This window comes from Lampetra fluviatilis, chromosome 5, assembly GCF_964198595.1.
Source record: "Lampetra fluviatilis chromosome 5, kcLamFluv1.1, whole genome shotgun sequence".
Lineage (NCBI taxonomy): Eukaryota > Metazoa > Chordata > Hyperoartia > Petromyzontiformes > Petromyzontidae > Lampetra > Lampetra fluviatilis.
In genome coordinates, this window is record NC_136279.1 from 14276250 (window position 1) to 14300034 (window position 23785).

At 46.5% G+C, this 23785-nt stretch overlaps 2 long non-coding RNA genes across 2 annotated transcripts; one reads left to right on the forward strand and one right to left on the reverse strand.

The window, feature by feature from the left end:
- The first annotated feature begins 8707 nt into the window (after positions 1-8707).
- LOC144932250 (uncharacterized) lies at positions 8708-10503 on the forward strand. The gene is made up of 3 exons (XR_013636878.1): positions 8708-8798; positions 9694-9833; positions 10421-10503. It is a non-coding gene; the product is annotated as an uncharacterized LOC144932250 (long non-coding RNA).
- Positions 10504-15991: 5488 nt separating this feature from the next.
- Positions 15992-23346, reverse strand: LOC144932252 (uncharacterized). Its single transcript, XR_013636879.1, has 3 exons — positions 23277-23346; positions 19874-19927; positions 15992-18998 (listed from the first exon to the last, which is right to left on the reverse strand). It is a non-coding gene; the product is annotated as an uncharacterized LOC144932252 (long non-coding RNA).
- Between the last annotated feature and the right edge of the window lie 439 nt (positions 23347-23785).

The window sequence follows — 23785 nt, forward strand, 5'->3', positions numbered from 1 at the left end:
CGACCCAGGTTTTTGGTTAAAACTCGTAGAGAAATCAGTGCCCAGTGGAACAAATCCTGACCAGCGCGATGTTGCTGCTCCTGCTGCTGCTGCTTGCGGGGACCGGCAAGTATCCCCCTCACACCTCATCACAATACCACACAGCATCGTCACATCACCCAATGTCATCTTTTCACACTTCATCACACCTCTCACAAAACACCTCGTCACGCTACACCTTAGACGTCACATCACACATCATAACACATCTTACACCACACCTCGTCACATCACACATGGTCACAACACCTCGTTATCTCTAGTCATATACTTACACTTCCGCACATGAACTCGTTAAAGCACATTGTATCACCCATGTACACCTTGTCATAGCATCACGTGACAATCTCATCGTAAACTCGTTATATCATCACTATTCATCCCAACATCACACTTTCTGACATCATCAAACATCGTAACATCACATCTTGTTACATTAATCACTGCAGTAACATAGCTATGTGTATGCAACACATTCACACACGTGAATTTATTTAGTTCATTATTAATCCAAGGTCGATATAATAATGCTTTGGATGCACTTTGTGGGAGTTCTACAGTGGTCATCTATAGATATAGTGATCCTCGCCATGGGAATGTGGAGTTTACACCACTGACTGAGGACCACCCAAAAGAGATGAATGCTGCCTCACTGTGAGTTTAATCAGGGTAGATCGTCCACCTGTATGTGTCAGATAATTTATATTTATGTAAAAATACTGTACTGAGGAGACATCATGAGAGAATGAGCCCCTTGATAAACATTACAAGCCCAGGATTGCAGTGTGTGTGTACAGCAGCTTAATCTCCGCTTGTTTGTGCCGTGTATTTGTAGGGGTGGGAGCGACAATTCCAACAAAACAAGGATTAAGTGCCAAAGTGGGCAAAGCAGAAGTAACCACAATCGTTCCAGAAATTCCAGGAATCCTGCAAAACCCTGAAAACCCGGACCCAGAGGAGGGAGTGAGAAGTCTGGAAACACCCGCGGGAACTGTGGGAACTATTGGAAAATCAGAGGTGACGGCAAGCCTCGGGGGAATAGATAGAGCCGTGGAAATTGATTTGAAAGTTTCTGAAAAACCTCAAAAACTGGACGGAGCCACGAGGTTCCAAGAAAAAGTTGGAAAAGTTGCAACTGGAAAGGAGCCTCAGGAAAAAGAAGGAAAAGCGGGATTGAAATCTGAGATCGCATCCAAAATTGTGAAACCGGTAACAGTGGTGGTGGTGAAAAAGCTGCAGAAACCTGGAGCAGTGGGTATCTTGAAAAAACCCACGGGAGAGGGAGACAAAGCCCAGAAAGGCGGTAAGTTGGAAAACATTGGAAATCCAGGGAGCACTGGGGATTTGGGAAAGCAAGAACCCTTGAAATCAGATGAAATTCGCGATGCAAAGCCAGGAATTGTTGAGAAATCGGGAGTGATTGGAAAAGCAAATGTGGTAGGGGCAGGTGGGTCAGGTAAAGTCAGAACAGTAGCATCAGGAATTCTTGGGAAAGTTAGAATTCCGCAAGCAAAAACGATTACACAAGGTAATGGAACAATTCCCAACAAGAAGGGCATTCCGGAAATTTACGCAAAAGTGGGGCTACTTCCCGAAGTTAAAGCCAATCGGTCAGGAAATCCCGTGGGATCTGCACTCCCGGGGAAGCCTGAGGATCAACCTGATGAGTCCGAAAAAGCTGGTGTCTCTGGAAAGGATGCTCATGCAGCGACTGTGGGGAAAAATGGGACATGGTTTCGAAGAATTGTTGCAAAGAACGGGACGAAGGTGCAAGGCAGTGTGCGAATCAACGGGACGAAGCCGGCGCAAGTCATCGTGGGGACCGCTACGCAACGGCCTGTGAGTGTAAGTGGATGTCAGATTGTGCAGGTCTATGCTCCATCTTTGGGGCGTTCCTAGATAAACTTAGCCTAAAATGAGCGCCTGGTGCGTAGGGTCCAGGTTTCATCGTGTTGTGTGTACTAAGTAGGAACCAGTGGTGTAGCGGTTTACTCGTGGTTCACTACAACACCAAGGTCGATTCTTGGCTATGCACCTCAAAAGGTCGACTTGATCAGAAAAACAATTGCAGTGCGGGGAATGTCACGTAGTGCTAAACCATTTCTCCTTGCGCCTTACCATCGTTAATAGGCACTCGCTAACAACACTTTGCTTTGGATCTAGCAATGCTTGTTATCTGTAGGAATGTTCATCAACTGCACGTCATTTAGACGCATCCATTAATGCCCCCCCACCACCCATCAATTATATATTCGTGGGGAGTTCAGAGCATGAATGAATGGGTGAAAATGAGCGTCGACTTAAAATGTAGACTATCTCGCATCTGCTCCACTCTGAGGTGAAGCAGGTTTTGTTGGCTCAGGAGCTTCGTGATAGTGAGATGGTTCTGCAGATAGGTCCGTCAGGGGAGTCCTCAACATACGCAGAGTGCCAGGCTGTGGATGCTCAGTTAGTGCAGATATGAGCTATTTCAGCCTGAAACTGATAACATGTGGGTCTGACCTACGAGATCTCGTGTAAATATATATTTGTCACTCATTTTGTTTGCACATTCCCACCCTGCAATGCCACTGCCATCACACCCGACGTTCTTGGGCTGCGGTCGTCCTTGTAACAGAGCTGTTTGGTTCGCTGGACCTTACCAGCAGAAATAAAGCCCGAGATTGAGTTCGGTTTATCAGCATTGACACCGTCACCTGGGCCCGTGTTGGCCCGTCGTCCCCTGACTTTTCATTCCACGTGATGCCCGAGTGACTCGAGCCGGGTACGAGGTGTGCTCGCGGTTGTTCACGAAAGCCCGTGACGGTTAAGTGGATGAGAACCCGCGTTGGGTCGCGGTCGTTTCCGAAAGCCGACGACGATTGCGGTTTCACGAGAGAGCTTCGTGGGCTGTGGCGGGCGCGTTTTTCTTTCTTCCGTGCGTCGCCCCCAACACTGCCCGCAGGCGGTGCTGGCACGCCGCGTCGGCGCTGTCCTCACGCCGGTGCGCGCCGTGGAGGAGCTGCCGGCCGGGACGCGCAACCTCGTGCTGCGCTGTCGTGCCGAGTACGTCGCCTGGAGATACCCGGCGCATCTCCACAATCTCCCCGACGCACTCAGGTGCTCCCTCTCAACCCGCCCCCAACTCCACACCTGGCTCCTACGCCTCTCCTCCATCGCGGCACATTCCTCCACACGAAGGACCTCTCGCTCCACTACCACTCACACTTGGGGGTCTGTTCCGTGATCCCCCGTGAGAAGCTGTCACCGAACTCCGTCATTAACGGCTGGCCGGTTCTGTCCCATGCGCTGTCAGAATCCGTCACATCATCAGAAGCTCTCACTACATCACGGTGTCTCTCCCGGCTCTCAACGTCTCACGTGTGTTGATTGTGGATGTGTCTACCTGTTTCCTGTACGGTACTTTCCACTCCTATCGTGGATTTTTTTTTATCGTTCGTTGTTGTAACGATCTGACTCGCCCCTCCTGGACATGTGATAAAGAACTTTATAGCTTATCGGATTCCTCCAGTATAAATAAATATTCAGATTTTTAATATGAATACTTGTACAGGATACGTGTTCGTATATGTATGTGCGAGTTTGTGTCTTTCTATTGTTGTGGGTGCATGCTAATGTGTGAACGAGTCTTGGGAGCAGTGATGCAATGTTTGGCGCACTGCGCTACAAAGCAGACAACTTGAGTTTCCTGACCACGGCTAACATCGGTGGCAAATATTGGAACAGGTCCTTAGCTTTCCCTATAGGTCAATTCATCCTTCAATGAGAATAGCTGCTGCTGCTGCACGTATTACCACTTCCAAGACAAAGGCGACCGGACGTGTTTCCGAGCGCACCCCTCCCGCAAGTGACTTCTTGTTTTGTACTGCGTTTGCTTATTTTTGTCTACTGCCTCCTTGGATTGGTTAAAACTAACTTGGCATTAAATTAGAACACGTTTTTTATAATTGTTGTTTTTCCCTTCTTGCCATATGAAAGACAAAAAAAGCACTGTATTCGTGTGGCTATGACAGCATATCAGCCTCGTAGTCAAGTCGATTGAAGGCATTGCTCGCTGTACGGAGGGCGAATTACTTGGTTCACTATTTAAGGCCATCGTACATTTACACGGTGAGTCTGGAGCATTCCACTTGAAGCCTTTTGGTTGACCCCACGCACTGTGAGTGAACACAATGAACTTTCAGGCCAGAGTTCTTCGGAGCCTAAATTCGAGGCCAGTGGCTGTCGATGTTTCGTAAGCGGATGTGCGGGCCGAAGGTCAGGGTTTTTTCTTTTAAACCTTCTGAGCCATAACTCGAATTTACATCAATATCCAGTAAACATGGAACGTTGGGATGTTCATCCAACGGTTTTACTGGGTTTGTGTGCATTAAACGTGCGTGTGTGTGTGGTGTAGTTGGCGCAGTAGGGGGCACAGGTGGTGCATCAGCCAGTCATCTCAGTCAGTCGACCCATGGCACCTGGGTCTACCCCGTGACCTCCTGCCAGCGGGCGTTCGACACTTCACGTGGCCTCAACGTGCACATAGCCTGGCACAAGCGTCGTGGTGACAACACTGCCGCTTAGTGTTGTTGTTGGCGTAGGATTGTGGGTAGCGGTGGTGTAAGCGGTTAGCGCGCTGCGCTACGAACCCGGCGACCCAAGTTCGATCACCGCTCACGGCTACCAACACCGGTGACGAGAATCTTAAACCGGTTATGGGTCTCCCCAAGGTCGACTCAGCCTCAAATGACTACCTGGTGTGGTGCGTAAACATCGCCACCGGGGAAACAAAGGCGGGCGGGCGTGGTTACTGGCCACCCACCCCCTCGTGTGCCATGCCGGCATTCACAGGTGCTCGCAAACATCCCTTGCCCCATACTCTTTGGTTTTTTCGGTAAAGTCACGTAGGTAAAACAATCAATAAAATAAATGAAAACAACTAACTTAAATCACGACGTTTTGGAGGCAACGCAAGGTTCCTTCATCAGGTGTACAGTTATTTTGCTGTGCCTTTTTACAGTATGAATCCTTGCAGTCACGAAAGCTTGAAATCTGGAATCACTTGCCCCAACAGTCTGTTACAGGCGACACGTGGTGGGCCCTTTGTCCTGTGTCTCTGTAGGATTTCGTCTGGTCCCGGCTACAGCGAGCTCACCCTGCACAACAGCACCTCCGCAGACACAGGCGCCTTTAGTTGTCGTGGCAATAGCAGCAGCATCAACGGCACGCGCATCGCCACGGCCACCACCTACATCTACTTCACAGGTACCAACACGTGGCGACAGAGCGACTTTTAGCATATATTGTTTTTTTCATACAACGTTATATTTTGAATCTAGGTTTGAAGTTTTCGTGACCGCGGGGATCCATACTCTTTGGTTCTTTCGGTAAAGTCACGTATTTATAAACTAAAATAAATCACGACGTTTCTGGCGCAACACAAGCGTCCGTCATTAGGTGGGACAACCACAGCATTTATTGATCTAGTTAGAATCGTTATTTAGAACTCTGCCATCCCGTGTGACAAACCAGACCCTGCACTGGGGCCGTCATTCCACAACCCTGGCAATTGGCAAGCGTCGACATCTCGTCCCCTATTTCTCCGACAAGGCTAAAGGAAACCAGGAATGGCTCTCTGGTTGCCGATAAAACTTCCTCCTCAACCCGCTCCTCTCAATATTCCATCGGCAGTCGTCATCCAAAACGAAGCCCACGACCATTGTCTCAAACCCGAAACGACTTCTTCCATTCGTGATACACTGCCTATCAAACACACCAACTCTAGTCCCGTACATTATCTCAATCTAGAATTCAGGATTTATTGGCCTCAGGTCTTATGATGTTTGGATTTTAAGTGGTCAATTGACCTAATCGAATAATTTTCCCGTTTCTAAATATTTTCTCTGTTGGTGGTCGTGGTTGTGATGACGATGCTCATCGTAATACTCGGGTGCGGTGTGTAAAAACATCGCCACTGGGGAGACAAAGGCGGCCGGGCGTGGTTACTGGCCTCCCATCCCGTCGTGTATCGTACCAGCATTCACATGTGCTCGCTAACAGCACTTGCCCCGACAGTCTCTTAAAGCTACGCGGGGGATCTTTGTCGTTGGCAGAAGAGAGCGGTCGTGTAGCAGTTAGGGGCCGTCCATAAATGACGTCACGCACCTAGGGGAGGGGGGGGTCAGACATTTGTGACGATGTGTGACGAGGGGGAGGGGGGTTGAGAAATGTGACGTCACATTAAAATGCGCAACTTTAAGTAAATATAGACAACACGTTCTACTCAATTAAATATACTTTTTAATAAATGTTTTCTCCTACAACAGAGTACAGCGCCACATTAAATACGCACTACAATGACAATAGTTTAAAGCGATTTGAAGCATGTTTTATCTTTTTTTGAGGGGGGGAGGGCAGAGCTTTGTGACGTCACATTTGAGGGGGGGGGGGGTCTGACTTTTTGTGACGCCGTGTGACGAAGGGGGGGGAAGGTCAAAAATCGCGTGACGTCATTTATGGACGGCCCCTAACAGTACTTGCCCCCTCCCCCCCAAACATTCTGTAAAGGCTCTACGGGGGTAATCTTTGTCTTTGTCGATGCCGATCGTGACGATGCCGGCCGTTGTTGTCGATGTCTCCAGACCCCTCCACGCTGCTCGTGAGTCGCGGGGAGCCGTTCGGGCTGGTGGTGGCGCGGGGTCCCCGCCCTGCCGTGGTGCCGTGCCGCAGCCACCAACCCCCGCGCACACGTGCAGCTCCAGAGCGCGAGCCACGCGGGGAGCGCGCCTCCCAGTACGCAACTCACACTCATACAACAACCGCCATTCGCCACTAAGTGGCGGTGATGTCACCACGACGCTTGTGCCAGGCCGTGTGCACCTTGAGGCCACGTGAAGTGTCGAACGCCCGCTGGCGAGAGGTCACGGGGCAGACCCAGCAGGTGCCACGGTTCGACTGACCGAGATGACCGAGATAACTGGCTGATGCACCACCTTTGCCCCCTACTGTACCAACTTGCTGTGCTTTAGCCACCCGGCGCTCCGCTCGTTGTTGTGAGCGTCGCTCCTCCGCCCTCGTTGTTGTTGTAGGGCGACTGCCTCCAACTGCCCAGTAGTGTCCTTCACGAGCCTCCTCCACTGAGGCCGATCTTGACACCGCTGGTACCAGTCATCGGCAAGTCCACTCAGCTCCACGTCCTCCTGTACCACATCACTCCATCTCTTCTCTAGCCCGTGCCGCGCCCATTTAGGCCCCTCGATCCGGCCGAACAAAAGCTGTTTAGGCATGCGGTGGCTGGGCATGCGGGCTACATGACCCAGCCAACGCAGCCTTGCCTGCCGGAGGAGCTCACCGATGGGACTTTGCCCAGATCTTTCAAGGATTTGTGAGCTCCTCACACAATCCAGCCTGGTTAAACCCAGGATGGATCGTAGGCAGGCCAGCCTAAATGTTTACAACCGGCGAAGATGCTCCATTAGGGGGGTCCACGTTTCGCAAGCGTAGAGAAGGGAGGGAATGACCGTGGCCGAGAAGACCTGAAGCTTTGTGCGGAGCGACAGACCAGGTAGCTTCCACACAGCGTTACGCAACCGATGAAAAGATATTGCCGCTCGACTGATTCGGAGTGAGACCTCTGCTGTTAAACTGGAGCCGGTTATAATTACACTGCCCAGGTATGGGAAACTCTCCACTCTCTCCACAACTTCCCCATCACCGATTGGGAGTTGTGGGGGTCGAGTGTCCGATGGTACAAAACACCCAGGCAGGTGCTTAGTTTTGCGGTGGGGCTGATGGTAAGGCCCCATCTCTTAGTGGCACGCTCCAGTCTCAGCAGCAGCGTCTCCATTCCTCTTCTGAATGAGCAGCTATTACCAAATCATCGGCATACATAACGTGATTGACCAATAGGGAGCCATCCCTTGATCGCACCCGATATAAACTCATACACACTCATACACTCGCACACTCTCACAACATAGACTCATACACACACTCATACTCACTCATACACACACACTCATACACTCACACACACTCACACACACTCATACACTCACACACACTCATACACACACACACACATACTCACACACACTCACACACACTCATACACACACACTCATACACACACTCATACATACACTCCCTTATACACACACTCACACACACTCATACACGCACACACTCACATACACACTCATACACGCACACACTCACATACACACTCACACTCATACACTCACACACACTCATACACACACACTCACACAAACTCATACACTCACACACACACTCATACACTCACACACACTCACACATTCGCACACACTCACACACAACCTTATACACACTCATTCACACACTCATTCACACACTCATACACACACTCATACACAACAATCGCCATTCGCCACTAAGTGGCGGTGATGTCACCATGACGCTTGTGCCAGGCCATGCGCACCTTGAGGCCACGTGAAGTGTCGAACGCCCGCTGGCAGGTCACGGGGCAGACCCAGGTGCCACGGGTCGACTGAGATGACTGAACGATGCATCACCTGTGCCCCCTACCGTGCCAACTCATACACACACTCACGCACACACACATGACCCATGCACTCCTCCTCGTCTCTGCTGCCCCCTAGACGTGACATACGATCCCCGCGTGGGGTTCCTGCTGGAGATCCCTCAACCCGAGGCTGCGGGGCTGCTACGCTGCATCGCGACGTTGGGCGGTGTGCGCCAATCGTCCGTCCCATACCTGCTCGTCTACGTGGACTGTGAGCTCCCGTGTCCCCTTCCCGCACATATTACACGCGTGCTTACTGCACTCGGCATCATTATCAGAAGAATACATTCAGAACTCTCACAGGGCAGCGTCTCCCTGTTACAGAACGGTCTGTGGAAGATTATATCACTGAACTGCTTCCGAGGGCCTTTCAAGTGACATGCTTTATCTACCTACGGAGGGGACGATGCCCTTTTCGACATGTCCTGCAAAAGAGTGAGATGTTAGTCGCAACCCAGTAAACGTTGAACGTTGAACCAATGTTGGGCCAACGTTGCATTTTGACTGGAATGTCAGTCAAACCAATGTTATGAATAGCTGGACTTTAGCCAGTTAATGTGATGTGTTTTGTATAATCATTGGTGATCGGCCTGAGATCTGCACCTCGCTACATATGCGAATACAGTGATTACACTGTATTCTCAATCCAGGACCTCAGTGAGGCCGTCTCAGTTTTTTTATGCCCGACCCACCCGGCCAAATTGCATTCCCTGTCTCTCCCCCGACATCTTTCTCCCATTCCTTTCCATCCATGTTTCTCCCCTCATTTCCCACCATGTCTCTTTGCCTGTGTCTCTCCCAGTCTCTCATCCATGTTTCTCCCCTCATTTCCCACCATGTCTCTTTGCCTGTCTCTCCCAGTCTCTCTCCTCGTGCTTCTTTCCCCTCTATCTGAAATGGATAAATGTACCTAAGACAGCCTCACTGAGTCTCAAGACTCCTCTTTAAAAAAAATCTTGAATTGGGATGCTTAGCCCATTTCATTAATGTATGGCTTGTGGGAGTAAACAGAACCAAGAAGAAAGCCACACATAATAGGGGATAACGCTCCAAGTGTGTTGACTTGTGGCGACACACACACATCTGTGTATTGCTGCGTGGGCCAGCCCCTTCTGAGGCCCCGGTGGCTGCACTGGTTGCATCGACATCGGCCGCCAGTCTCCAAGATGATGTTACCCTGGTCTGCGAAGTCAAGGGACAGGCTGGGGTCACGGCTGATGTCTCCTGGAAATTCCCTGGGCAACAGGTAACCATGGCAATGAAGCCTTCACCATCCACACACCTAACAGCTCCATGTTCCTAGGCTAAGCTGTCTTCAAAAACTAGAAGGCCCTTCTATAACTAAACCATGTGGCGCAAGTTGTCAATGTTTACTGTATCTCCCGTAGGTTGACATCGCCTAAAATAAATACCAGATGTGGCGTGGTCGACATAACGACTGAAGAGACATATTCTTGGTTCTTTCGGTAAAGTCATATAGAAGGGAAATAATAAAGTAATATAAATATTTATTATAAATATATTTTATTTTATTATTTCCCTTCTACGTGACTTTACCGAAAGAACCAAGAATATGAATCCCTGCAGTCACGAAAGCTTTAAATCAAAATTTAACTGAAGAGACGTTAGCAGTATATGGTTTTGACCACAGCAGATGTGCACGTAAGACTTTCCCAAGGCGTAAACAGTATTTGGTACAATTTATCCTTTCAATTATTGGGAGTTAGTATACATGGGTGGGCACATGAGTGTGGGCATTTGTGTACTTGTGGATATGTTGTGCATGGTCACGTATGGCCGTCCGTGGGATGACGCTCATGTGTGTGGTGCCAGGCGGGGCGCCCAACTGTGCGCCTCGATTACTACGAGGACTTCCCTTCGGTGCGGGAGACACGCAGCGTCCTCCTCATCCCCACATTCCTCGCACATGACGCAGGTGCACACCTACACAAAGCAGCACCAACCTAACATATAACTAATTCACTACTGAGCAAAGTTTCATTGCGATTTAAGACTTTTTCAAGGAGGGCTCCTGCAATGGAATGTTTGGCCAATTCATTTTAAAGAAGCTTTTCTTGCGGTAAGAAGCAGAAGTACCCGGTGAAAGCCAACCATTCGTATTTTGGGGCAATACTCAAAGATCCATACAAACTGGCTCAAACACTTGCTTGCTGTACTGGACATCTCCTGGTCACCTCCCTGCTGTGATAATTTGAGTTCACTCACTTCACTCTATTTCTCTTTTATTTCCTCTCACTTTAGCTACCTTTTGTCTGCATTTAATTTCACTGCATCTCACATTAATATCTCAATCTTAAGTGTATACAGTACTGAAGGCAAACGTAGCACTACGTCGACCCTGTCGGCTTCACTAATGTCACTTCCCTCACAAGTCTGTAAGGCTATAATAAGTGGCTCGTTTTGTTTATCTGTCACAGGGGAGTACCAGTGCAGCGCACACAATGCCAAGGGAGTCTCCATAGCAACTGCAAACATCATCCTGTTGCCCGGAAACCCCATCAAGGCGGGGTTACGTGACCAGCAGCAGCCAATCAACAGCAGCCTGGAGCAAGTGAAGCGCCTGTACGACCAGGTCAAGAAATCTGAGTCACATGATCGCAAGCAGCCAATAATAAACCCAGAGTTGACTGGACAAGAAAATCCGATTGGGGCGACTCTAAAGCCACATGATGATAAGCAGCCCAGAAAATCAGCTCCAACACCAGTCCGGAATAAACTATTTGGAAGTTTTCTGAACCGAAAACCAGTCTTGAGCGGGCAGAATAAAACGATTGGAAGATTTCAGAAACCACACGTGCTAAAGCAGCCAATCAAATCGGTTGGATTGGCAACACAAAAATTGGCAATTGTGAGCTTGCGATCACGCGGCCAAAAGCAACCGGTCAAACATGGGGTGTTGCGACAGAGCGAGGAGATCAAGGATATCAAGTCAAGTGATCAAGAGGAAATTGGATTAGTTGAAACAGGTAGCAATGAGCAAGCGCTGTAATTTAGGATTAAGTTATATCGATTTATAAGGGATCATTTGTGCAGTGATATTTCTACCCCATGACAACTTTAATACAGGTAGGAACAACAGGTTCCACACTGCCCACCAGGGATTATTTGTCTGTCTGTCGTGCATATTTGTCTGTCGTGCACAAATGCGCTGTCCAACCAAGTTCCTACCTGCTCACTCCGAAGGAACGTGTTACTAGTTTCACATAGTAGTCAGTGCAGTTTACCCCTGCTACCACACGTGGCAGCTATGAACCAACTTTAATAACCACCAATAAAGCATCCTGTTGGTATATACTTTAAAGTCTTAATGAAATGCTTATACATGGCCTCCTTTAGATAAAAAAATATATTGTTAGATTATCGATACTGTCATGTGGCCTAAATATTTCACCTTAGCAGCGGTGTTATGTTATACTCATCGCTTGTTAGTTTGTAATAAAGTGGGAGATTACTGAATGCACATTTATGGATCACGTACTTTGTAAGTTTGTCAGTAGGGATGGGGAAGGAGCAGGAGGTGTTAAGAATTACTGGGTACAGATAGGATTGCCTTTAGCTCTGGCCATCGGTAAGTACAACAACATGCCGACTGTCGGGTGAATGAAACCTCGTGTTGAACTAGAAGCAGAATCGCAGAAACGTTTCATTGACCTTGTAAAACAAGCGTATTTACTCATTGGTATTTACAGCCCATGGGGGTATACCAGTGGTCTTATTAACCTTTGTTTCTTGCAAGGATGACTAATTAATAAGCGATGCCTGCTGTTGATAAGTCAAGTCGGGGATACAAAATTGTAATTGCATTGCAATGAATCACAATCTAATTCAGTTGCAATCAAGTACAGCTGTACTAAAGTTTCGTTTCTGCAATAATTTATATTGTGGTAAATAATAAAACCATAACTGTGTAGGCAACATCATTGGTTGTAAGGTAATAAAATATATTTCTGCCGATTGCCTGTTTAAATTACAAGTCGTTTTTAAAAGCATGTAAAACAAAATATCTGGTTAAAATAGTAAAACAAACATTCTGCATTGTGATGTCATTTTTTGGGGGATGCCACGACGCCAGGAAGTAAAACTTTTAAAATACTGTATGCAAAAAATTCCTTGTAAGAAGAAAACTTTAAAATGCCTTAGAAGTCATGTTTTAACTACAAGTATGAAAAAAGCTCCATATTTTAACAAAAATCTAAAACTCTCACACGCACACATTCAATACACGTATATCGAGTATCGACCAGAAATATTTCACAATAAAAGGTCCCCTGACGAGCCCGAGAGACACTGTAGGGGCCAAGGGCTATTATAGAGCGCTTATGAAGGTCTGTACACAACACACGGGGGTTGTGTGGCTACTGATTAGAGTGAAGGGTACACCAGTGCTGGTATTCACATGTGCCAGGTGTTTGTGTAGTGCTCGAACCGACACGACAGCTTCTTGTCTTTCCTCGTTACTTTATTCCGCGTATATTGTTCCACATCTCTCCCGTCAACACCGCTCAATGTTCCTCGCTCGCTGCGCTTCGCTGCGCTCCGCTGGCCTCGCTCGCTCCCCTCTACTCCTTCGTCGACTCTCCTCTCCGCTCTCTCTCCAGCTCGGCTGCTCTTTATCAGCTCCGCCGTCCCACTCAGTCGTAACTACAGCAGTTCTCCTTCTATGCTCTAGCCCAGGGGTCGGCAACCAAAATAACAAGAAGAGCCATTTCTTTCCAATTCGGTACAAAATTCAGTATTTCAAGAGCCGCAATGCATCTGAGTACATACTGTACTCACGTACATTTCGTCAAGAAGCAGCCTGTAAAGAGCCGCATGCGGCTCCGGAGCCGTAGGTTGCCGACCCCTGCTCTAGCCGCTTCCTACTCTCCGTCGTCTCTCTGATGCTCTACGCTACTCCACTGCTACCCTACACTTCTCCACTGCTACCCTACGCTATACTCACTCTGCTGCTCCGTCTCTTCATCTGTCTCTCCTCCCAGGCACGAACTCTCGTCTCACTCCACCACCCCTGACTTTATCCCCGAACCAATTAACCCCTAATTAATCAGGCCATCCCCCGCGACGCCACTCGCCCCCAGCCCCCGCTGCCACGTGGCGTTGTTTTTCCACACACGCCGGCGCCAATCTCCAACAACCCCTCTCGTCCAATCAACGCCCTGCATCCTTAATTACTCCCTGCCACCTGCTGCCACCCTTAACCATCACGCCACCTTAATTTGGACAACGATCAGCCAATCAGCGCCCTGTGTCCTCATTTGCCCTCACTGTCCGCCGCGTGCGTGCATACCGACCCAGCGCGTGACGCGTATCTCAAGCACTACATTTGCTTTAGGATGAGCTGACCTATGAGACACAGTTCAGGTTTACACACAATTTTCCATTGATGATGTGAACCATGGCTTGGAATTAAACTCCTGGTCTCCAAAATCGCAAAGCAGTAACGTGTGCCAACACTGCCATGATTTGGGGTTGCAATTAAACATAATTTGTCTTTATACTCTTTGGTTCGGTAAAGTCACGCTCTCTCATAGTTTTCTGCTCTGCTAGCCTCAAAAGCTACATTAGCACATTTGCATTTATATTCTTTTTTTTTTAATTCTCGCATTCATATTGAGCATAACTCACCGATGGATCCACGCACTATTACAAGCTTAGTATACTCGAGCATACAATCACCACACAGACACAGGATATGAGGTAATGTCATGCCATATATTTGAGCAGCTCCGATTGTGGATGTCCTGTGCTAGTGCTAAAACCTTAAGGGTAGTTATTATAAAAACGTAAGTAACACTCGTGGTAAGCATAGCAAGACTCGAGCCCACGCGGAGATTAACGGTTTATCACAAGTGGTGCAGACAGTGGTGTCCTTTGAAGGTCATTACATCTAACTACACTGGGTTCTCAAGCAGCTTGTGTCACGGTATATGTGGCACGAATAATATATTGGGAAAGTGTTCTCTTCCTTTTATAAACAATATAAACAGTATTGCACATATACTAAAAGTGTGTGCACATATTTTAAAACACGTATCGTTATTTTCCCAGCAAAATCAAGCAACAAATTTTTTAGCTTGAAGCATGTGTAAAAACTGCACAATTACTGTTGTGAAAATATAAGGCACATCGAGAATCAAACTATGACAGAAATTTTACAAACTGCCAAAAATGTGATGCACATTTTGCAAAGACAGAACAAGACTAAATTAATCAGTCACCCAGTTTAACAGCAGCATATATGGTTATAGGTGTGAAAGTGTAAAACATTTTTGCCATACATTGCTTTAGTCGGGCCACGACATACAAATAAATGATCGTGTTTCTCTCCTTAGCTATCGATTATCACCACGCTGCATTACCATGAACTGCTCCATCGTCAATTCCTTCAACTCATCTGAATCGATTCCACTCCCGGCAATAGAACGGCCCTATACAACACTTGACTTTATTGTGAATTTATAGCAGGTGTCATTTGTGGGTAAAATCCATTCCGAGTGTTGGGTTATGCACATTATGTGCAAACGTGAATTTTCGATTATTGGATCGATTTATTGCAGTTTTCAATCGAAGAAAAGTTGAAATATGTTTTAATATTAATTGCCATATTACTAAAGACTATAAATTGTATACTGACAGTATTATTGTATAATTTTGGATGTGACATAAGCAGCACTGTTTAGTGCTGCTATACAGTGGAAAAGTGGTATAAGATTCCAAGCACTCGTTTTGAGGGCCAGACAGATGACAACCCCCAATGCCAATTCTACCCAACTGCCATCGCCAATCTATCCTCACAGGCATGATGGGAGGGTTGTGATGAAGAGAAGTAACCTCAAGCAGACGCGGAGGCCTGTAGGTACTGCACCACAACCGCAAGTGCCTGGCAGGCACGCAACGCCCCTGACAGTTGCTCCCTAAGAAGAGCAACTTCACTATCTGTCCCCATGCCTAAATCTAGCTTAGAGATTTGAGTATTGACCCGAGCAAGTCTGGATCCATGTGAGTCTGCCACTGGATGTTTATAAAGGCTTGAATTTGGTCTAGCAACTTTATAACTATTTGGATTTGGTCTAGCAATGCTGGTCATGTTAGAGTTTGATCTGACAGGGATAGCAATGTCTGAATTTGGCCTCAAATGTTTTGAGCCATTTGACTCGGCAGGTCCAGTAAGTTTGGAAATGCTTGAATCTGGTTTACCAAATTTATAACCATTCAAGCCATACCTGGTGAACCTAGAAATACTTGTCTCAGGCCGAGATGATTTAGAAATGCTTGAGTTTGTTCTGTCAAGTTTAGAAGTGTTTGCATTTGGTCTGGCAAGTGCAACCCGAGGCATGTTTGACTTAGTTGGCTTGGAAACAATTGAAGATGATTGACTGAGTTTAGAAACATTTAAAACAGGCTTTGTGAGTTTAGAAATGCTTAAGTTGGTCTTATCAAGTTTCAAAGCATTTGAATATAGCCCAGAAAGTCTAACTAAAGGTGTTTTTAGTCCTGTCAACCTTGCAGAAGAATAGTTGGGTCTGGTCTTTTCTGAAACATTCAGATTTGGCCTTGCCAGCTTAGTGGGGTTGGCGCTTGAAGGCTTAGCGGGGTTGGTGCTTGAAGGCTTAGCTAGCCGAGAAACCTTGACCGACAACCGGGCAGGCTCTAGGGTAGCGCTAACCCCTCCATGCCCCCTTCGCCCAGTGACCCCTGGTGTCTCCTGTGTAGCCATGCCTTCTCCCTTGGACTCCATGAGCCGCGTACTTGGGGTTCTGAGCCCAACAGGGTGAAGTTTTGGCCGTGGATGCCCAGGCCCTGAGGCCCTAAGAGAAGCAAGTTTTCTGGGCCCCACAGCATCACGCCCGGCCTGAGCAGAGTTGCTGGCCTCAACCCGCTCAGGCTTTGGCATCTGGGATGACTCGGTTCTCTCCTGACGCATCTTAATGCTCACCGGCTTGGTTATACACAGACTTGGCTGCGTTTGACTCGACCCAATCTCACTAGGTTTCCCAGAATCCTTTCCAGAGGTTGTGACCACGATCGATTGGGACAAAGCAGCCTTGGACAAGAGCAAGCTTGACTCATCCACTCCGCCCACCTCTGCTTTGCCTGGCAGCTGAGGCCCACACAAACTGGACTTGGCGAGCTTGGACAGACATGGTTTTGCGAGTTTTGTGGTAGCCAATGGAGGCCTCGCTAAGTGTGAACTACTTGAGCTGGGTTTTGGTACAGCAGAACTAGAGCCGCCAGGTCCTAGCAACTTCGAGGCATACGAGGGTGGCTTTGCCAAATGCCTCACCATTCCGTTGGTTCCAATAGATCTAGTGTTGTTTAAATTGGTAGCAGTTGCTGTGGTGGTGTTGTTGAGGTTGGTGCTAGTTGGTCTGGTGCTGTTTAGATTATAACTATTTGGCCTGGTGTTGTTTAGGTTAGTTCCAGTAGATTTGGTGCTGTTCAGATTTGTTACAATAGATTTGGTGCTGTTCAGATTTGTTACAGTAGATTTGGTGCAGTTCAGGTTGGTTCCAATAGATTTGGTGCTGTTGAGGTTGGTTCCAGGTCTGGTGCTGTTGAGGTTGGTTGCCGGAATGGCCACAGACGACCCACGAGATTTGGAAGATGTCACTGCTGGTGCCCGGAAGCCAAAGCGACTACGAGGCCCAGGGAGAGGAGTGGCTGTGGTGGCTGCCATGCTGAACATCAGTGGTGTCGACGTGCACAGCTCCAGGCCCGAAAAAAACCTGGAACTCTTTGCTGGTGTTACATCGGGGGTCAGCTCTGCTGCTCGTTCAGATGGCAGTGCCAGATCCACCTTGGACCACGTATCACCATCACACATTAGCTCCTTGAGGGCGCCGTTCTCTCTACTAGGTGGCAATAGCTCAGAGTCATCCCTGTCAGGACAGCTAAAGTTGTTGTCATCAGTATGATTTTGGACATTGCAGGCAAGACCGTCGTTTTGGCCACTGCTGTGAATGCAGGATCCGTCTTCCTCACACGGGGCTTGATGGGTTTCACAGAGGCTGTTCTCCACTGCAGGAATGTGAGGATTGTGATCACCATCATCACTACCATTATCCTTACAACTACTGTCACAGGTGCTACCAATATTATTGCCTTCAATGATATTGGTATCATTCCCATTTGCTTTGGGATGATCCCTGTCATCCAACACAAGGAGCAACTTGCTTGCCAATTCCTCATACTCGTGTTCCTCCTTATCATCACCCTTCTCGCCATGTCTTAAATGTTGTGTGGTGCTTGCGTCAGTCTCGAAAGGCATCTTTGGTAACTCTGTGCAGTTTTTCAAGCTCTCCTTAGTGGCCGTGCAGTCATCCATTAGGATTAATCTATCACTGTAATTGTTAACATTGTCGCTTTTACTGCCACTGTGACTTTCACTGTCACTGAGGAGAACAGTTGCATGTGCATTTATTTCACTGGTGATATTGCAGCCCTCAGACCATTCTCCCAGTCGGTTCTTGTTTTCCATCAAACCATTACCCCTGGAGTCACTATCACAGGCATCATCATCATCAGTGTCATTATTTGCTGTGCTCAGAGGATTTGGTTGGAGAGCATTCTTATTTCCTGCGACGTTTGCACATTTGTCAATAAAATCATCACCATTGTCCGCACCTTCACTGTTTTCACTTCCCTGGTTGTCCATTCCATTGTCAATCCCACCCTCATCAGCTATCGACTCCACCATTCCTAAACCATCAATTGATCTAAACTCTTTGAGTTTATCAGGGCATTTCCCCACCTGATCCCTCTTTTTACTTTCATCACCATCCAAAATTTCAGACACATGCCTGGAATCTCCATTACTCCCCCTCAGCAGCATCATTTCCTGGAATGCAAAGTCTGCATCACATCCAGCGAGCCTTCTCTCCGCCGCATGCCACGGCGATTCATTCACGTTAGGGGTTCCTGTTAAGCTACTCGTACAGGTCAAGTTGTCACTGCACAGCTTTTCCGCCCAAATACCTGAATACGTGCTGAGGCCTGGCATTGGTGATTCTACGGAGAGTTCCAACAAACCACTTGGGAATTCCGTGTCAAGCAAAAATGAGGGATCCTTGAAACCGTTTAGAATGTTTACAGCTTGGCGGGAATGGCTGTGGTTCATGATCTTGACTGAGTTACACAATGGGGTTGTGCCATTTGCTCGTGCCATTGAGCCATCATCGTTATGACGAGTGCCGTTCATTTCCTCGATAATGAACGTCCCATTTAAAGTGGGCCCACAATGCCTTCCCTTTTCACACATTGCACCTCCGCTTGCCACATCTTTTGACATGTCGAACGTGCGGTCAAGGTCGTTGTCAGGGTCATGGTCACCTGGAGCTGTGTCTTTACTCCACCAGGAGTCCTCTTCCTGTTTTCTCGGTCCTGACGCTGCCTGTGGTGGAAACGCAAGTAGACGGTTCACTGGTGCTCAGGTCAGCCACCCTGATGTTTTAAATCTCATAAGCTTATTCATATGAATTCCTGGCCAGTTGCTTGGGCTGTTGTCTAACTGCCATTTTTCATCATCCACTGCTGGATTATTTTACAATACATCATGTGCAACAGTATAAAGTATCTATTTATATTGATAACGATTTATACAATATAGCCTAGGCATACCAATGTTGATGTTGCAAAGCCCACGTCAACATTGCAGCAGATGTGTGTTTTGATACAAGGGAAGTTCATTTCGATTTTAGCATTTATGATAAACTAAACTAACCAAACTTTTATATTTTTGCAGGTAAGGCACACTGAACTATATAGCTCTAAACGCATGTTTCTAAATGTGGAGGGAAAAACCGGAGGACCCAGAGAAAAGTCCACGTGAACACAGGGAGAACATGCAAACTCCAAATATACAGGCGTCAGGGTCAGGACCGAACCCATGACCTCCTGTATTCTGGGTGAGGTAGTTAACATCTCGCCACCGTGGCACCTCATCGAATGACAATAGAATACAAAAAAACACTACAAAAATATATCAACAGTTTCCCACACATATCAAAATATGGAAGCCTGCAAAAAGTCGATCTCGGAATAAATAAGCAAAATAAAGTACATTTTGAATAATTTTGCTGAGCATTTAAAGATATCCGTCTGAAGGACAAAATTGGAAAACTGACGATGATGATATGTAATGTTTGTGACAAAAAACTGACGATTGTAATAACGATGACAACGACGAGAATGCAGCCTTTCCGTAGAATAAACTCTTTATCTGGCGGCTCAACAATGATGTCAACAATGAACACCGCGGTTACTCACCATCGTCGTCTTAGCACCCTGAGCAGCCAGCCTGACACTGGCGTCCTCTTGAACCTGAACACAATGCATGCGGAATAGAGAATTCAGTAGAAGCTAGCCCACATGTTGACTGCACTCACACAACCGAGTACAACAGCATTACATTACCGCCACTTAGAGCAATATTGTACGTTGTGGGCAAACGACTGTGCTGTAGTTACAACACGATAATTGATTCTTTACCCTTCTATCTGGCAACAAAACTGACACCTTTTTACAAGGAGTCATGTTTGCATAGACCGCAATACCTGCAGTCATAATACAAACAAAGAACATAGCTCTGATAATGTGCACTGTCCTTAAAGTTGATTGATCCACACCCGAGACAGCTTTCCTTAGAGCCTAGTCTCATTTGGGTTGGACCAGATGACGCCAAAAGGCGCACAACTCAAAGACAATGCACCATCAGAGTATGAGAGCTCGGGGCAAGCATCTACACTATGGGAACCTCATTTGCCAGTAAAAAATATGATAATTGATTCTTTACCCTTCTATCTGGCAACAAAACTTACACCTTTTTACAAGGAGTCATGTTTGCATAGACCGCAATACCTGCAGTCATAATACAAACAAAGAACATAGCTCTGATAATGTGCACTGTCCTTAAAGTTGATTGATCCACACCCGAGACAGCTTTCCTTAGAGCCTAGTCTCATTTGGGTTGGACCAGATGACGCCAAAAGGCGCACAACTCAAAGACAATGCACCATCAGAGTATGAGAGCTCGGGGCAAGCATCTACACTATGGGAACCTCATTTGCCAGTAAAAAATATGATAATTGATTCTTTACCCTTCTATCTGGCAACAAAACTTACACCTTTTTACAAGGAGTCATGTTTGCATAGACCGCAATACCTGCAGTCATAATACAAACAAAGAACATAACTCTGATAATGTGCACTGTCCTTAAAGTTGATTGATCCACACCCGAGACAGCTTTCCTTAGAGCCTAGTCTCATTTGGGTTGGACCAGATGACGCCAAAAGGCGCACAACTCAAAGACAATGCACCATCAGAGTATGAGAGCTCGGGGCAAGCATCTACACTATGGGAACCTCATTTGCCAGTAAAAAATATGATAATTGATTCTTTACCCTTCTATCTGGCAACAAAACTGACACCTTTTTACAAGGAGTCATGTTTGCATAGACCGCAATACCTGCAGTCATAATACAAACAAAGACCATAACTCTGATAATGTGCACTGTCCTTAAAGTTGATTGATCCACACCCGAGACAGCTTTCCTTAGAGCCTAGTCTCATTTGGGTTGGACCAGATGACGCCAAAAGGCGCACAACTCAAAGACAATGCACCATCAGAGTATGAGAGCTCGGGGCAAGCATCTACACTATGGGAACCTCATTTGCCAGTAAAAAATATGATAATTGATTCTTTACCCTTCTATCTGGCAACAAAACTGACACCTTTTTACAAGGAGTCATGTTTGCATAGACCGCAATACCTGCAGTCATAATACAAACAAAGAACATAGCTCTGATAATGTGCACTGTCCTTAAAGTTGATTGATCCACACCCGAGACAGCTTTCCTTAGAGCCTAGTCTCATTTGGGTTGGACCAGATGACGCCAAAAGGCGCACAACTCAAAGACAATGCACCATCAGAGTATGAGAGCTCGGGGCAAGCATCTACACTATGGGAACCTCATTTGCCAGTAAAAAATATGATAATTGATTCTTTACCCTTCTATCTGGCAACAAAACTGACACCTTTTTACAAGGAGTCATGTTTGCATAGACCGCAATACCTGCAGTCATAATACAAACAAAGAACATAGCTCTGATAATGTGCACTGTCCTTAAAGTTGATTGATCCACACCCGAGACAGCTTTCCTTAGAGCCTAGTCTCATTTGGGTTGGACTAGATGACGCCAAAAGGCGCACAACTCAAAGACAATGCACCATCAGAGTATGAGAGCTCGGGGCAAGCATCTACACTATGGGAACCTCATTTGCCAGTAAAAAATATGATAATTGATTCTTTACCCTTCTATCTGGGAACAAAACTGACACCTTTTTACAAGGAGTCATGTTTGCATAGACCGCAATACCTGCAGTCATAATACAAACAAAGAACATAGCTCTGATAATGTGCACTGTCCTTAAAGTTGATTGATCCACACCCGAGACAGCTTTCCTTAGAGCCTAGTCTCATTTGGGTTGGACCAGATGACGCCAAAAGGCGCACAACTCAAAGACAATGCACCATCAGAGTATGAGAGCTCGGGGCAAGCATCTACACTATGGGAACCTCGTTTGCCAGTAAAAAATATGATAATTGATTCTTTACCCTTCTATCTGGCAACAAAACTGACCTTTTTACAAGGAGTCATGTTTGCATAGACCGCAATACCTGCAGTCATAATACAAACAAAGAACATAACTCTGATAATGTGCACTGTCCTTAAAGTTGATTGATCCACACCCGAGACAGCTTTCCTTAGAGCCTAGTCTCATTTGGGTTGGACCAGATGACGCCAAAAGGCGCACAACTCAAAGACAATGCACCATCAGAGTATGAGAGCTCGGGGCAAGCATCTACACTATGGGAACCTCATTTGCCAGTAAAAAATATGATAATTGATTCTTTACCCTTCTATCTGGCAACAAAACTGACACCTTTTTACAAGGAGTCATGTTTGCATAGACCGCAATACCTGCAGTGATTGTAGATTTGAAGCTTTCGTGACTGCAAGGATTCATACTCTTAGGTTTTTTCGGTAAAGTCACGTAGGTAAAAATAAATAATACAAATTCTAGAAATAATTCATTAGATTAAATAAAAAATTACAGAAATACTTATATTATTTTTATTATAGCTAGCACGATAATTAATTATATAAGTATTTCTATACTTTTTTTTTACCTACGTGACTTTACCGAAAAAACCTAAGAGTACGTTGTTGTGACTGAAATCAGTAATTTATTATGCAATAAACATCAGCATTTCCTGAAGATATGCATCGTGGTCCTCTTGATCAAGGCAGTCATTGACGAATGCGTAAAGGTCTGCAGTGATTCGTAAGAGACCAACGATTTAAATCTTGACTTAAATCTGTCGTCCTGATGTTATTTTCTTTTAAACTATCGACGTGACTTTACCGAAAGACCCAAAGAAGACTGATAATGTGTAAAGGACTCGAGCGAGTGATGACCAAAAAGTATTGCAGCGATTCGCCAAGAACTGCAAGAATCGTTCTTTCGTAAGACATTTAAAAATAACTTACTAAATATGTTGAGCTGTGGTCACGAGTAAACCTCTCTAATGACTCGTGCACGACTGTAGCGATGAGTTATAGTCAGTAATCACCGTGTGTTTGTGTGTCTTAGTGGTTAAACTCACGAGGTTGGCGAGGCTGGAGGAGGCTCCGGCGCGCATCCTCCTTGCGGAAAATTCAAACAAAAAATTCGCAACGGAAATCGGTGACGTCACGGCACAGGGGCAGCCAATAGAATCGTCCGGCGTGAGAGCCGCCGCTGATTGGCTGACACGCGATGGGGGGGGGGGGCGGGGTATGAATAACTTAATCGATTAGCAATATTTCGATGAATTTCGATTTAAAGCTTTCGTGACTGCAGGGATTCATCTTCTTGGTTCTTTCGGTAAAGTCACGTCGAATGGAAATAATAAAAAAATAAAAATAAAATGTCGTGAGAATGTATTTTATTATGTGTTAATTTGATTATTTTATTATTTCCATTCTACGTGACTTTACCGAAAGAACCAAGAAGAATATTCCGATGCTTTATGTAACTTTACACGTTTAACTGTAAAAAATTGACGATCAGACGATACGCAACACTCACGTGGAGGTGGGTGGGACCTTTTTTGTTTTTGCTAGAATCAAAGTA